This window comes from Callithrix jacchus, chromosome 14, assembly GCF_049354715.1.
Source record: "Callithrix jacchus isolate 240 chromosome 14, calJac240_pri, whole genome shotgun sequence".
Lineage (NCBI taxonomy): Eukaryota > Metazoa > Chordata > Mammalia > Primates > Cebidae > Callithrix > Callithrix jacchus.
This window is the reverse complement of record NC_133515.1, coordinates 64,304,047-64,317,367: the sequence shown is the minus strand read 5'-3', so window position 1 is coordinate 64,317,367 and position 13,321 is coordinate 64,304,047. Positions and strand designations below refer to the sequence as shown.

The following is a 13,321-nucleotide window of genomic DNA, read 5'->3' as shown; positions in this document are numbered from 1 at the left end:
AGATAGAATAGACATGCCCAAATACTTCAAGGATTTTCATAAGCCTACTTCTCGATGAAGTAGGCTTATTCTTTATTAGCCCTGAAACTACAGGAAAAGCCAATAAGTAGAAATAGATTAATAAGGAAGCACATATTGATACTCAACATACATGAAGTGAAGCTTCCAGAAAGCAAAGAAGTGGAGATTTGGAACTAATCTATATTCCCAGAGGGAATTTCTGATTTATTCCCCTGCCTAAGACTTCGCCTCTGCATATTTCTTGAATAAAAAAATGATAGCATTTGTAAGAAATAACAAGATGTCTTTAGTTCTAATTTCCAGCCAAGGAAATAGAGTAAACTCATGAAGAGTGGAAGGCAAGGAGCAGAAAGTCCACACAGTGATACATATTGGTGTACCCTGACTAGGCAAATAACTCATCACCAAGTACCTTCCTGGTAAGCCAGGTAGCCATTAATAAGAAAACAGATTTATGGTTATAATCTTATATATTTTCACTCACATGTCTAGCTCAGAGAAAGAGGTGGGTGATGAAAAAAATCACAGCAACTGCAGACAAGGGTCTATAAAATACACTTTAAAATAAACAAACAAAAAAATGAATACATTAACTTATTTTGTATTACCTACGGTCTATGTATTTTCTATTAAATTCTTTAACACTTACACTTTATCTGCCAAACTATCAGTTTCAGATTAAGCTTATTAAGTGCACTCTATTTGATCTCAAGTATAAAGAGTTTTATCAGCAATCATTCTTATTCTTCCATGCCAACTCATATGGATTGATCTTACAAAAAGTTAACAAATCTTACATTTCCAAATAAATAGGCCCAAATAATTTATAATGTCATGTTGTTACTTGTCTTCTACATTCTGGTAGAATTGATGGACAGCTACCTTATGTGCTTTCAATCTGGAAAAGTAGCCAGGTTGTGATGTTATTTTTGATTTCTGACTATAATTTCCCTCCATAACATTCCCTGTTGTCTCAAACACCTGCATATCTGAAGCTAACTGACATCTTTATAGTAAGTGATACTGAAGTAACTTTTGACCTTCAGCTCCAGGAAGAGTGGCTAATTGAAGTAATGATCAGTGTCTCTTCCTACCCATTTCAGTGAACTCAGATGCTTTCTAAATGTACGGGGACTGGTGAAGATGTTAATCTCCCCATGTAGGGTTGGAGAAGAGTAGTTGAGAACCAGTAGATCACCATTGGGAAGAGACTGTACTGTGAAGCAAGCAAATTAGAGAAAGTAGAAGAAAGATGGAAAGGAAAATATAAAATGAATAATGGCCACGGCTAATAGAAAAGGTAAATGTATGCCTTCATAAAAGACATTTACTCTATTTATTGAAAGCTGACCTCCATTTTTACCTCTTTTCATTGAGACTCCATTATCTACCCCCAAACTCTCTTCATTTGTTTTCTCTGCCATTTAGTTAGCATGATTTTAGTTCCATGTATTGTTATTCCATCTCTGTATGTACAGACATTGTCTCTCCAGCTGTACAGGAACCACATTAGGGCAGAGTACACGTTTCATGTTGTTTTGAGTCTCCATTTTGTAGGCAGGTGTATTTGTCCCCCCCTCCCCACAAATGCAGCCTGCCAGCCACTTACAACACCTTCCCATAAAGCCATGGTTTAATATTGTACATCATCCTGGACTTGATGAATATGTAGGGTGTATTTCGGAATCTGCATTCTTAACAAGACACTACGCAACATCCATGCTCACAAATGTTTCCTAGCCTAAGGCCCACCACAGAACAGGTGCTTGTAAATATCCGGTGCTGCTGTTAGAATGATGCTTTCTGGCATGTCTGTATGTGTTTATAAAAAACAAAGGGATGTTGATTTGCTCATCCTCTCTCTGCTACTAGCTAGTAAATACCTTGAGGGTTGATGTCCTTCGCAGACAGTTCTCTGTATCTCCTTTTATTTTTTTTTCCTATAGTACTAAGCACTTCCTAGATACACCGTAAATAATTGTTTATGTTAAGGACGAGAATGGAAAAGGTGGAGGAGGAGGAACAGAAAAACATGAATTTATGGTTAAGAGGCATACAAGGGAGGTGTTACTCAGAAAACTCCTTTGCTTTGAGGAACATGAATTCAGAAGTGCTAATGAAGTCTTTTCTTAATCCTTTCAACTTGATTCCTTTGCTCTGCTCTTTCTAAGACTGAAAATTACCCTCCTATAGTATTTCTGCAATTACTAAAGACAGTCTTGTATGAACTGAAGACAGGTCACAAATGACTAGCATGCAACACAACTGTCCTTAGGATCTGTGGTACTAAGGAAGTGCTGATCACTATATTTCCTCTCAAATTCAATCCAAGGAAATCATTTCCATGTCAACATGTACATGAATGATTGCATATGTATGTAAGTATAATTACTTCACACCGATAAGCCTAGCAATGATCTTCGTGGATTGAGGGCAGTGTTAATGAGCTGTAAAACGAATTCGCCCAGGTGCCCAATTGCCTTTTATTACAAAAGGCATTCCTTATCTTTCACTGAGGTCTAACTCCCACACAAACCTTCTGTGCTTTCATTTTATTGTTACAATTAGCCAAAAGTCAAAGTTGGAAATGGACACTCAAGAACATATATGTTGCTTATATCCAATGCAACTGGGAAATGAGGTTTTCCTGCCTCTATTCTTTAGGCTTGAGTTTTATCAATGTTGAGAAAAACCCCTTCTCTCCATTTCCGTTTGATTATACTGAGACTATGCTTTGTACTCAAGAATTTCGTTTTAACAAAAAAATCAAATATTTTATTTTTTAGGAACAGAAAGACCTATATATATTAAAGATTGTCTAATCACTAAACCTTAATTATGAGGATTATGTGGCCAGTTGTGTTAATTGATTTACTCAGAGATTCAAAGTTAATTAAATTATAGACCAGATTTTTAGCCTGGGATCTATGAATAATCTTCAAGGGAAGCATTGAACCCTCAAAATTGTATGCAAAGCATATATGCACATCTGTGCATCTTTATGGAAAGAGGATCCATAATTTTATCAGACCCTCAAAATGACCCTTACATAGCTGGGAAAGTTACTGTTGCAACGGTAATTTGTAAGATATTTTTCTATTTATTAAATATGATAAAATATTGAAGGTCATGTAATCCAAGCTTACAGACAATACACGGATTCCTTAGATAATAACTCTGATGGATAGCATGCGAACTCTACCTTGTATCTTAAGATAATTTATAACTAACCACCTCTCCTGTTATTGTTGTTCGAAGCTTTAATTAAAAAGATATCCATGTAGCTGAATCATATTATTATTTCTTTCCTATAGTTTCTCACATTGGTCTATCCTTTGGAGCCATGAGAAACAAAGTCACTGTTGCTTACTCCAATGTCTTTCACGTATTTGAAGTAAATTCCTGTTACATTTCTTCTCTGGTCATAAGAGCCAAGATCCCTCAGTATTCTAGTCCCCACTTTGGACTCAAGACACTGAGAGCTGAAAGAAACACATTTCAGTTTGTCAGTATCCTCTAAAAATCATATAACAAAAAAACCTAAGAACAATGTTCCACTTGTGATCTGACTTGTTCATGAGTATCTCCTTCTGGTGGATGCGTTCTCTTTTTACTGGGGAAATCATGGCATCTGAGGGTCTAACTGGGAAGATCAGAGCCTAATAATTTTTATTTAGGTTTTCCACCTAAAATGCAACAAAATGTGTAGCTGGCCATTCAGACCCAACTATAGATAATCACGTTTCAAACTTCAATAGTTACGATGTTCACCTAAATAAAATACTGGAAATTTCCAGAAGACAAACATTAAACACTTTTATTTAGATGAATAATCCAGCACTTTGCCTAGAGATTGAGTCAGAAAAAAAGGATAAAAACCTGAGATTTATAAAACGAGCAGGATATCTTAGAGTACAAAGATTTTCTATTTCAAAGTGTCAGAAAAATGCTCATCAGATTTACTTGATTACAAAGTTCAAAAAAAACGTTTTTTTCAAAACTCACTCACAGCCCAAACTTTAGTGATGTAGCAACAATCATGCAAATAATTTAAACCCAGTATATGAACAAGATGAAAAATTCAGTCCCCATTTCTATATTGATTATTTACACCAGCACTCCCCAGAGACTGTTAGAAGAAACATTGATCCTACCAAACGCTCAAGAAAGATAAAAGACCAACAACTAAACACACTTTAAAAACACTCCTTAGTCCCACTGAAAATTACATATTTTAGGCTCCAAGAGCTCCACATTTTAATGACATCCTTCCGCATTCCACACCACCATTGTTCCTTATAACAGGCGCTGAGTATTATTGTACCATAATGAACTAATTAATCAAATTTCTGTCAAATCTCTACTTTACTCTGTGCTTTAACACCTTAACAAGAATGAGTATAGACTCTTGGGTAGTATGATCCCATTCTCCTCTATGAGATCCTCCTCTGCCTGATTCCCTGTGAGCCAAACCACACCCCAAGGAGGAGCTGCTAATATAATTATTCAGATTAGGGCACTGAGTATTTTACCTAAAGACCAGGACGTGGATATCTAATTTTTTATTTTTTTCTCACTCTGATCTAGGTAGAAGACTCGAGACTCTGAGAGCAGGATAAACATTGTTGTTAATATTCCCTTTCCACTCCTGGCAGCTGGATAGCTAAGTGAACGCTTCTGCTCCCTAGTCCCCACATTCTCACTTGCAGGAAGATATGAGAACCAGAGTGATAAAAATTCAGATTTGTAAAGAGATCTCACTTAAACTTCAAGGTCACAATGGGTGCTTTAATTCAATTTTTATAAAAAGCCCTGGATTTAAAAAAAAAAGAAAGAAAGCAAAAAGAAAAACGAGCTAGTCACATATTTTGTATTGTTCTCTGAGAATCCTGGGGAGTAGGGGATACTGAGTCAAGTTCAAATCATTTCCAAGTCTTGGCTTTAACATCATCAAATTAGCACCAAAGTTATGGTGATTATTATTTGTTTTTTGAGCTCTTATATTTTAAATGTTCTTACTAATGTATTTGCAAGTTAGATATGGAAAAGCCCTAGATTTGCTTCAAAATGATGTAGCTGAAGGGTAGAGATTGACAGGGTTAGGGTTACACATAAAATAGCAGTTAGAATTGCATTATGGAGGCTGGGTGTGGGGCTCACCCCAGTAATCTCAGCATTTTGGGAGGCCGAGATGGGGAAGATCATTTCATCTCAGGAGTTCAAGATGAGCCTCGGCAATATAGCAAGACTTCATGTCTATTAAAAAAGAGAAAATAGCCAAATGCAGTGGGGCACACCTGTAGTCCCAGCTACTCAGGAGGCTGAGGCAAGAGGATTGCTTAAGCCCAGAAATTCAAAGCTGCAGTGAGTGTCCTACTGTGCTCCAGGTTGGGGGACAGAGTGAGACTCTGTCTCAAAGAAAAGTAATTAATTAATTAAACAGAATTGGGTGATGAATTCATTTGGCTTCCCTTTACTTGCCTATTTCTTACCTGTGTGTGATTGATAAAATCTGGGATTATAATTAAATAATAAGACACCAAAATCTCACACAGAACAGCCAACCATTACACATAAACTCATAGACATAAGTGGAAGAGTTGGAAAGGTTCTGCCAAGCGGTCACGGTGTTCATTGCTGTAACTAATAGCTTCCACCAAAGCTACCATTATCAACCACAGCACTCATAAACACATAGTACTCCTGGACACATTTTCCATTTATTTAAATGACTGACCTTTTTTGATTAAAAAGAAAATATTCAAATCATTATAAAACTATGTAATTACTGATTGTATGATAACTTTCATGTGATGGCATTTTTAACAGTATCTAATATAGAATTAAAAATCATATGTAATATTTTAAAGCTATATTTTCTAATCCATATTTTGTGGATTGCAAACAATCTCAGTTTGAATGCCAGCAAGTGCAACAAGTTTCTGTAAAAGCTTTTGAGTTTCAGAGCTTTCATTTTGACAGATTTCTTAAGTTATGGAATGCAGCCATCAGCAGTCTGTGGAAAAATCAAATGCTGCAAGTCTATTTTTATGCAGCTGGGATCAAGTTACTAAATGGATCAAAAGAAATAATTTCTTTGAAGAGGTGGCTGTTGACACCAGTGCCCTAAAAATAAGAACAATTTTGCAGGCAAAAAAAATTTGTTTATATCTCAGTGAAAGTAACTATAGATATATTTTCCATATATACACTTGCATTCATGATATATTTGATGCCGTTCTGAACATCTTTTAATATACCTTGGTTTAACATTGCTTTTAAGAGGAAAGTAACATGCTACCTCCTGAATAACTCACATAGCTAAAGACAATTATTCATACCAGGCTTAGCTTATTGGGTTTATAATAAAAACAATGATAGTGATTTTTTTTTTTTTTTTTTTTTTTGAGACGGAATTTCGCTCTTGTTACCCAGGCTGGAGTGCAATGGCGCGATCTCAGCTCACTGCAAGCTCCGCCTCCTGGGTTCAGGCAATTCTCCTGCCTCAGCCTCCCGAGTAGCTGGGATTACAGGCACGCACCACTGTACCCAGCTAATTTTTTGTATTTTTAGTAGAGATGGGGTTTCACCATGTTGACCAGGATGGTCTCGATCTCTTGACCTCGTGATCCACCCGCCTCGGCCTCCCAAAGTGCTGGGATTACAGGCTTGAGCCACCGCGCCCGGCCAATGATAGTGATTTATCTAACTCTTACAGTGCCAAATATCTAACAAATAATTCCCAACATTATTTCATTTGATTTTAGAATTAAATTTTACTTTAAGAACTATTATTATCACAATTTTATAGAGGAAGAAACTGATTCTTAGAGAGTTTTAAGTGTAACTTGCCAAGGATTACACAGCTAGCATGCCTCTGAGTTAAAATTTGAAAGCTAATCTGTTTAATTCTGAAGCTTTTAATCACTAAATTATATACCACCTCTTTAGGTTAGATAGCATATCAATTGATTTGAAAATAGAGAAAAAAATTAGGAAACAGAATAATCTTTTAAAATATCTTTGTATGTGAAAGTAAGCTTGCTTACTGAGAATGTAGTAAATTGAATGACTATTGATTATTGCAATAGCAATTGTCAGACTGAAGCCTATGGAGCTCAAATGAATGAAAAGTATCAGGACAGTTAAATAATAATGTGATATGATATAATATTTTTTTCATAATAAAAAGCCAGAAAACACAAAATTCAGAAAGAGTGATCTAGGATACAAGAGGAAAGGTTAATCTCACAGTGTAAATGAAAATATTTTAAATAACATTTTTAAAGAAAACAATTTTAGGCTCTGAAATAAAAAATAAATATAACACCTTCATAGATAACAATAAAGAAAGAAGCCAATCAGCCCTTAAAATATAATTATATAGTCTTAGTTCTAGAGGACAAAATACTTTCTAGTGAGACCCTGACACATTTAGAACTACTGCTGTGCACAGCACAGAAGCTACAGCAGGGCCGCACTTTTAAAGGCTTGGAAGAGGTACTCAAAGACCAAAGAAAGTTTATTTCAAAGATAATCCAAGTAAAATATTGGGCATCTCTGTGGCTGATGACTGATCATGTCATTAGGCAGAGCTTTGTTCCCTTAGCTGCTGTAGAGTCAGAACTAGGATGCAGAATCACAGTTTTAGAGTGGAAGAAACCATAAATGATGACCTAACAACTATTCCAATCCTCTTAGTTTACAGATAACGCAGGTAAGTCTTAGAAAGAGGAATCAATTCTTTGTGTGACTCCCAGCAAGTCACATCACCTCTCTGGGGATCTGTTCTCAAATTCTTTTTCTTTTAATTTTTTATTTTGGTGAGTAAGGGACTGCTTTATTACTAGTGAGGTTGAACATCTTCTCATATCATTATTGACCATTTTCATTTCTTTCTCTACAAACTGATTATCCAAATATTTCTCCCCCCATCCCCCTTTATTTGAGACAGAGTCTTGCTCTGTCGCCAGGCTGGAGTGCAGTGGCACAATTATGGCTCACTGCAACCTCCACATCCTGGGTTCGATTGATGATTTTCCTGCCTCAGCCTCCCAAGTAGGAGTAGTTGGGACAAAGGTGTATGCCACCATGCCCAGTTTTTTTTTTTTTTTTTTTAGTATATTTAGTAGAGATGGGGTTTCACCATTTTGGCCAATATGGTCTCAATCTATTGATCTCGTGATCCACCCACCTCAGCCTCCCAAAGTTCTGAGATTACAGGTGTGCGCCACCACACCCAGCTCCCCATTTTTTTCTTTTTCTTAAAAAAAATTAAGTTATGGGACACATGTGCAGGAGGTGCAGGTTTGTTATGTTGGTAAACATGTGCCGTGTTTACCTATCAACACCTCACCTACGTATTAAGCCTCACATGTGTTAACTATTTATCCTGATGCTCTCCCTCCCTCAAATCCCCCAACAGGCCCCAGTGTGTGTTGTTCTCCTCCCCATGTCCATGTGTTCTCTTTGTCTAGCTCCCATTTACAAATGAAAATGTGCAGTGTTTGGTTTCCTATTGCTGTGTTGGTTTGCTGAGGATAATGGCTTTCAGCTCCATCCATGTCTCTGCAAAGGGCATGATCTCATCATTCCTTTTTATGGCTGCATACTATTCTATAGTGTACAGGTACCACATGTTCTTTATCCAATCTATCATTGATGGGCATTTGGGTGGATTCCATGTCATTGCTATTGTGTTCTCGTATTCTTAAAATGAAAGTTGGGACTAGTTGATTTCCAAAGTGCCAGCGTTCTAAACAATGAATGGTTTCAAAAGAAAAGTGAGTGAATGGTAGACAATAAACTGAGATCTCAGTTCCTACCTTATTCTCACTAGTCTAGTTTGTGTTCTGCAATTTGCTCACATAGTTCACTATCACTACATACTTATGAAATTTTAAGTAAATAAATGGTAAAGAGAAGAAAGACAAGAGAAGTCATCCCTATTTTAGAAGGGCAAATTTGTGAGAGAGGAGCTGAGTGGTTGAATCCAAATTTTTTTTTTTTTTAAGACAGGGTTTCTCCATGTTGGACAGGCTGGTTTCAAACTCCTGATCTCAGGTGATCCACCCACCTCAGCCTCCCAAAGTGCTGGGATTACATGCGTGAGCCACTGTGCCTGGTGATATTTTTATTAATTCCAAAGAAAGGCAATGGGACATGGGAAGACAGGAATTGGAGTTATAAGCTACAGTTGCTCCATAGGTGAAAGGGAAGGCCAGAAGTAATCAGGACTTTTTAAAAGAACTTTGCAAGCTCAATGAAAACATGATCTAGCTCTCTGACTCTAGGCATCAGCCAAGAATCATGGAATCTTCATCTCAGTCAACTAAAACCAGGCTAGACAAGGCAGGCACAAAGGAGAAGAGAATCACATTCATTAGGTTAGTCAGTATTTGGTAAGCCATATCAGCCATGGAAATATGCATTAGTCAATAAGCTTGATACCTAAAAGAATGGAGACATGGTCTAATAACAGATCTTTCATTTCTTGGAGTGATTTTCACAGGCATATATGTTTACATAGCAACTCCATGAGAATTTACATTAAGTAGATGCTGATATTCATCAATTATTCAGATATTCTTCAACTTAACATGGGTTGTCCTGATAAACTCATCGTAAGTTGAAAATAAGTCAAAAATGCATTTAATGCACCTGAACATAATAGCTTAGCCTAGCTTAATACATTCTGAGAACAGTGATATGAGCTTACAGTTAGGAAAAATCATCTAGCGACATAGTATTCTGTAGAATTTCAGTTGTTTATGCTTGTGATTACATGGTTTACTGGGAGCCACAGCTATCTACTGCTGTCCAGTATCTCAAGAACCTATCAACTGTTTTTCACCTGCTGTTGTAGTATCGTAAAGTTGAAAAATCCTAAGTTGAACTGCCTTAAGTTGGGGGCTTTTGTAATCATTTAGGGCTATTAATAATATGTAAAGAGTAAGAGGGAGAAATATACAGCAACAAATGTAGATGGCTCATTCCTAATTTGAGAAACAAGATTAATGCAGTTTATTCTGAAACGTGATTATAAGTGTGAAATTTATGGAAGGAATTCAACATCAAACAGTTAACTTTAAGAGGGAAATCCTTCCTGACTCTTTGCCAGACTAAATTATGTTCAAATAAAGCAAGCTGACTTCACACACATATTGTTTGCAGGATGTTTCTCTCACTTACATAATTTTGAAATAATTTGTTGGATAATTGTTTAATGTAAATATTCTTAGATTTTCCAGAGAGATCAGAAACCTTGCCTTGCTCATGGGTGTAGTTCCACCCTTAGCAGAATATCTGTCATGTTTCAGGCATTCAAAAAACGTTTGTTTAATGAAGAAATGTCTATGCTACAGTGTGTTTGAAGAGAGAAGAGAGATGGAAAGAAGAAAAAAGACCACAGAAAAGAAAGAGAGAGAAAGGCATCATTCAGAGAAGGAAGATAAGAGAGATGACCAGAGACTGGACAATCACCAGGACATTCAAAACTGACCAACTGACTGTTTCACACACTGAGTGACCCAGGTGAAAGCTTTAATCAGTCAGTACACTCACTTTGTATCCCTGACACATGTATTTTACCAAGAATGGTTGCAAAGAAGGGCTGGAGAAAAAGAGGGTGGAAAATGAATATTAGAGAGACTGTCAGGGAATAATAACAGTGAAACAGACAAATGCTACTGTGTACAGCTCTACAGTCAAAGATTGTCTTCTACCTCCCTGAGAATCAGTCTAGCTTGCAGGTAGAGTATTGACTGCTAGGCAGAGCACCATGGCTATAAAACAGACCACTGAGCTAGGCAATAAAAGAGAGAGAGAGAATAAGAGGTCTAATGTCTTGTTTATGTCCCCTTTATAGCATCTTTGAGAGGCTCTGCAGTCCCACAGCTGGCTTTAGTTCATATGCTTTTCTGATTAAGGCAATACATACCAAAGCAATCTAATATTAATGTGCAACTTGGAAAAAAATAGGGGGGTTAAGAAAAGGAAGAAATCTCCACAAACAGTATAACTAAACAATAACAGAACACAAGACTTGCTTAAATTCTTTATTAAATACACACTTTTTTAAGTCCCTAAAACATTTGTATCTCATTTTAAACACCCAGTTCTACCATAATGTATTTAGTGACACTAATCTTTCTTTATAGCCTAACCCTTTGAGAAATAAGATTATGTTCCCAGTAAATAGTAGTAACAAGTTTTATTATAACAATCCTGATCACAGATTTATAAAAACCTTAAAGGAAAAAAAATGGAAATAGAAATGGCTAGGATAATATCCAATATGAAAAAATATCTTTATTTAAAATGAAGTATAAAGCTTGGCTGATGAAATATCTCTAAAAACATTTCCAAGAAATATGTTTTTCTAAAGTTTTCATTAAGAAATTGACTACTCTTTTTAATCTTAGACATTGATTTTATGCTTTGTAATTTTACCATTGTGAAATTCAGAGAGCCTAGAGAAGTTTGGGTACTATATGCAAATTTACTCAACTGTTTAGCTTACCACATTGCTGGGAAATGACGCTTTCTCTCTCTCTCTCTCTCTCTCTCTCTCTCTCTCTCTCTCCTCTCTTTGCCACACACACACACACACACATATATAAACACAAAGAGTATCCATTTTAACTCTGCTGATTATACTGAATAATATATCATGACTATCTTAACTGTCAAAACGGTCCTAAGGTTTTGATGCAACTGTTTCAAATAAACAGTTGTTTTGGATTCTTTTGTATATATTTTTATCTGACCTTGAGATTTAGATTGATAATAATAACGGAGTGGTTAAGTAAAGAAATTTAAAAGTCAGAGAGGTTATAATTCTGGCTCAGCCACTTACTATCTGACTGAGCCTCTGTTTTCTCATCCATAAAGTGGGAAAAATACCTAGCCACTAGGGATTGTGTGAGGATAGAATAATGTGCCTTATGCAAAGAAGATAGCAAGTGCCCAATACATAATGTACACTCATAAATGACAGCAATTTGTAACTATAAGTGATTGTTAGTATTAATAATAAAAGCCACCCATTACAGAGTAGTACTGTTACCATCACAAAGCCTGACGTCGACCTCAGTTCTAAGAAAGGCTATTTTCTACCTCCTCTCTTCTCTGAATTTCTACTTATGCCATATTATCATCACCAATAAATATTTCTTGTAAGCCTAATAAGCATAAGGTATTACATTAGGCCCTCTAAAGAATGCAGCCAGAATCAATCATTCTCTCATGCAGGCCACTACCAGATCCATACTTCCTATACCATAGAAACAATATTCTACATAGCGATGATTTATTTGTCTCTATTTAACCCACTGGATAGTGTGCTTTCATAGATAACTCTTACTCTACATTCCCAGCACCCAGCAGAATGTCAGGAATGTAATAGATGCCTATCCAATGTTGAGTAAATGAATGGAGCATGCATAAGCTCAAAGAGTTCCAGTTGAAGAGGGACAACAGGTAAGTTAAAAAGCCTACAGAGTAAGACAATGTTTCATATACTTACAAGGAAAAAAAATTGTCTTCTCTGTGTCAGTGAAATGCTACTGCTAATTTATAAATGAAGTAGTAGTTTCATCATGAGTCTTCTGGGTGGTTTCATCCTATACTTTGAATAAAGGAATGGGTGGCAGAAGAGAAAGGAAGGAACTCTTAAAGGATAAATTACCAAAGGGTAACTGGGGAAAGAACATGATCTTTCACTGGGCTCAGGGCATGCCAGTCTTGTTAGTTTTGGAAATAAACTGACAAGTAGAAATTGGAATTTAGTGAGAAGTCTAAAGACTCAGGCTTTTAACCAGAAAGAACAAAAAAACAAAAACACCTGCTTTGGGCTGTGAAAAGCAGCTACAGTGATATAGAATGGCGTCCAAGAGTAACACACATCAGGAGAAACTAGCTCCAGATATTATTAGGTTGGTGCAAAAGTAATTGAGGTTTTGCCATTACTTTCAATGGCAAAAACTGCAACTACTTTTGCACTAATCTAATAGTTTTAAATGCAAGGTGCTTTAACTCATCGTAGAACCAGCCTTCTTGGCTTCATCAGTCGAATAGCAATTATGCTCCAGTGTAAGTCAACTGTTCAGAGGGACTTTTGCCAGGTGTAAGTTCAGAGATTCTAAGATCTGGGGCCATACATGTAAATGCATACAGTAGGAATGATTTAAGATGGGTCTTCAGTGTAGAATCCTATGAATTCCAGAGAAGACTGTTACAGGACAGAGAAGTTATTCACTCTGACAACCAGGACCAGGTTTGAAGTAGTTTCTGAAGAGAG

General features: G+C 36.4%; 1 protein-coding gene across 43 annotated transcripts in view; it reads right to left on the bottom strand.

Moving 5' to 3' along the window:
- The window catches only part of NRXN1 (neurexin 1), a 1,160,645-nt gene that overhangs the window by 475,352 nt on the left and 671,972 nt on the right, over positions 1–13,321 (bottom strand). The gene's annotated exons all lie outside the window — the stretch shown is intronic.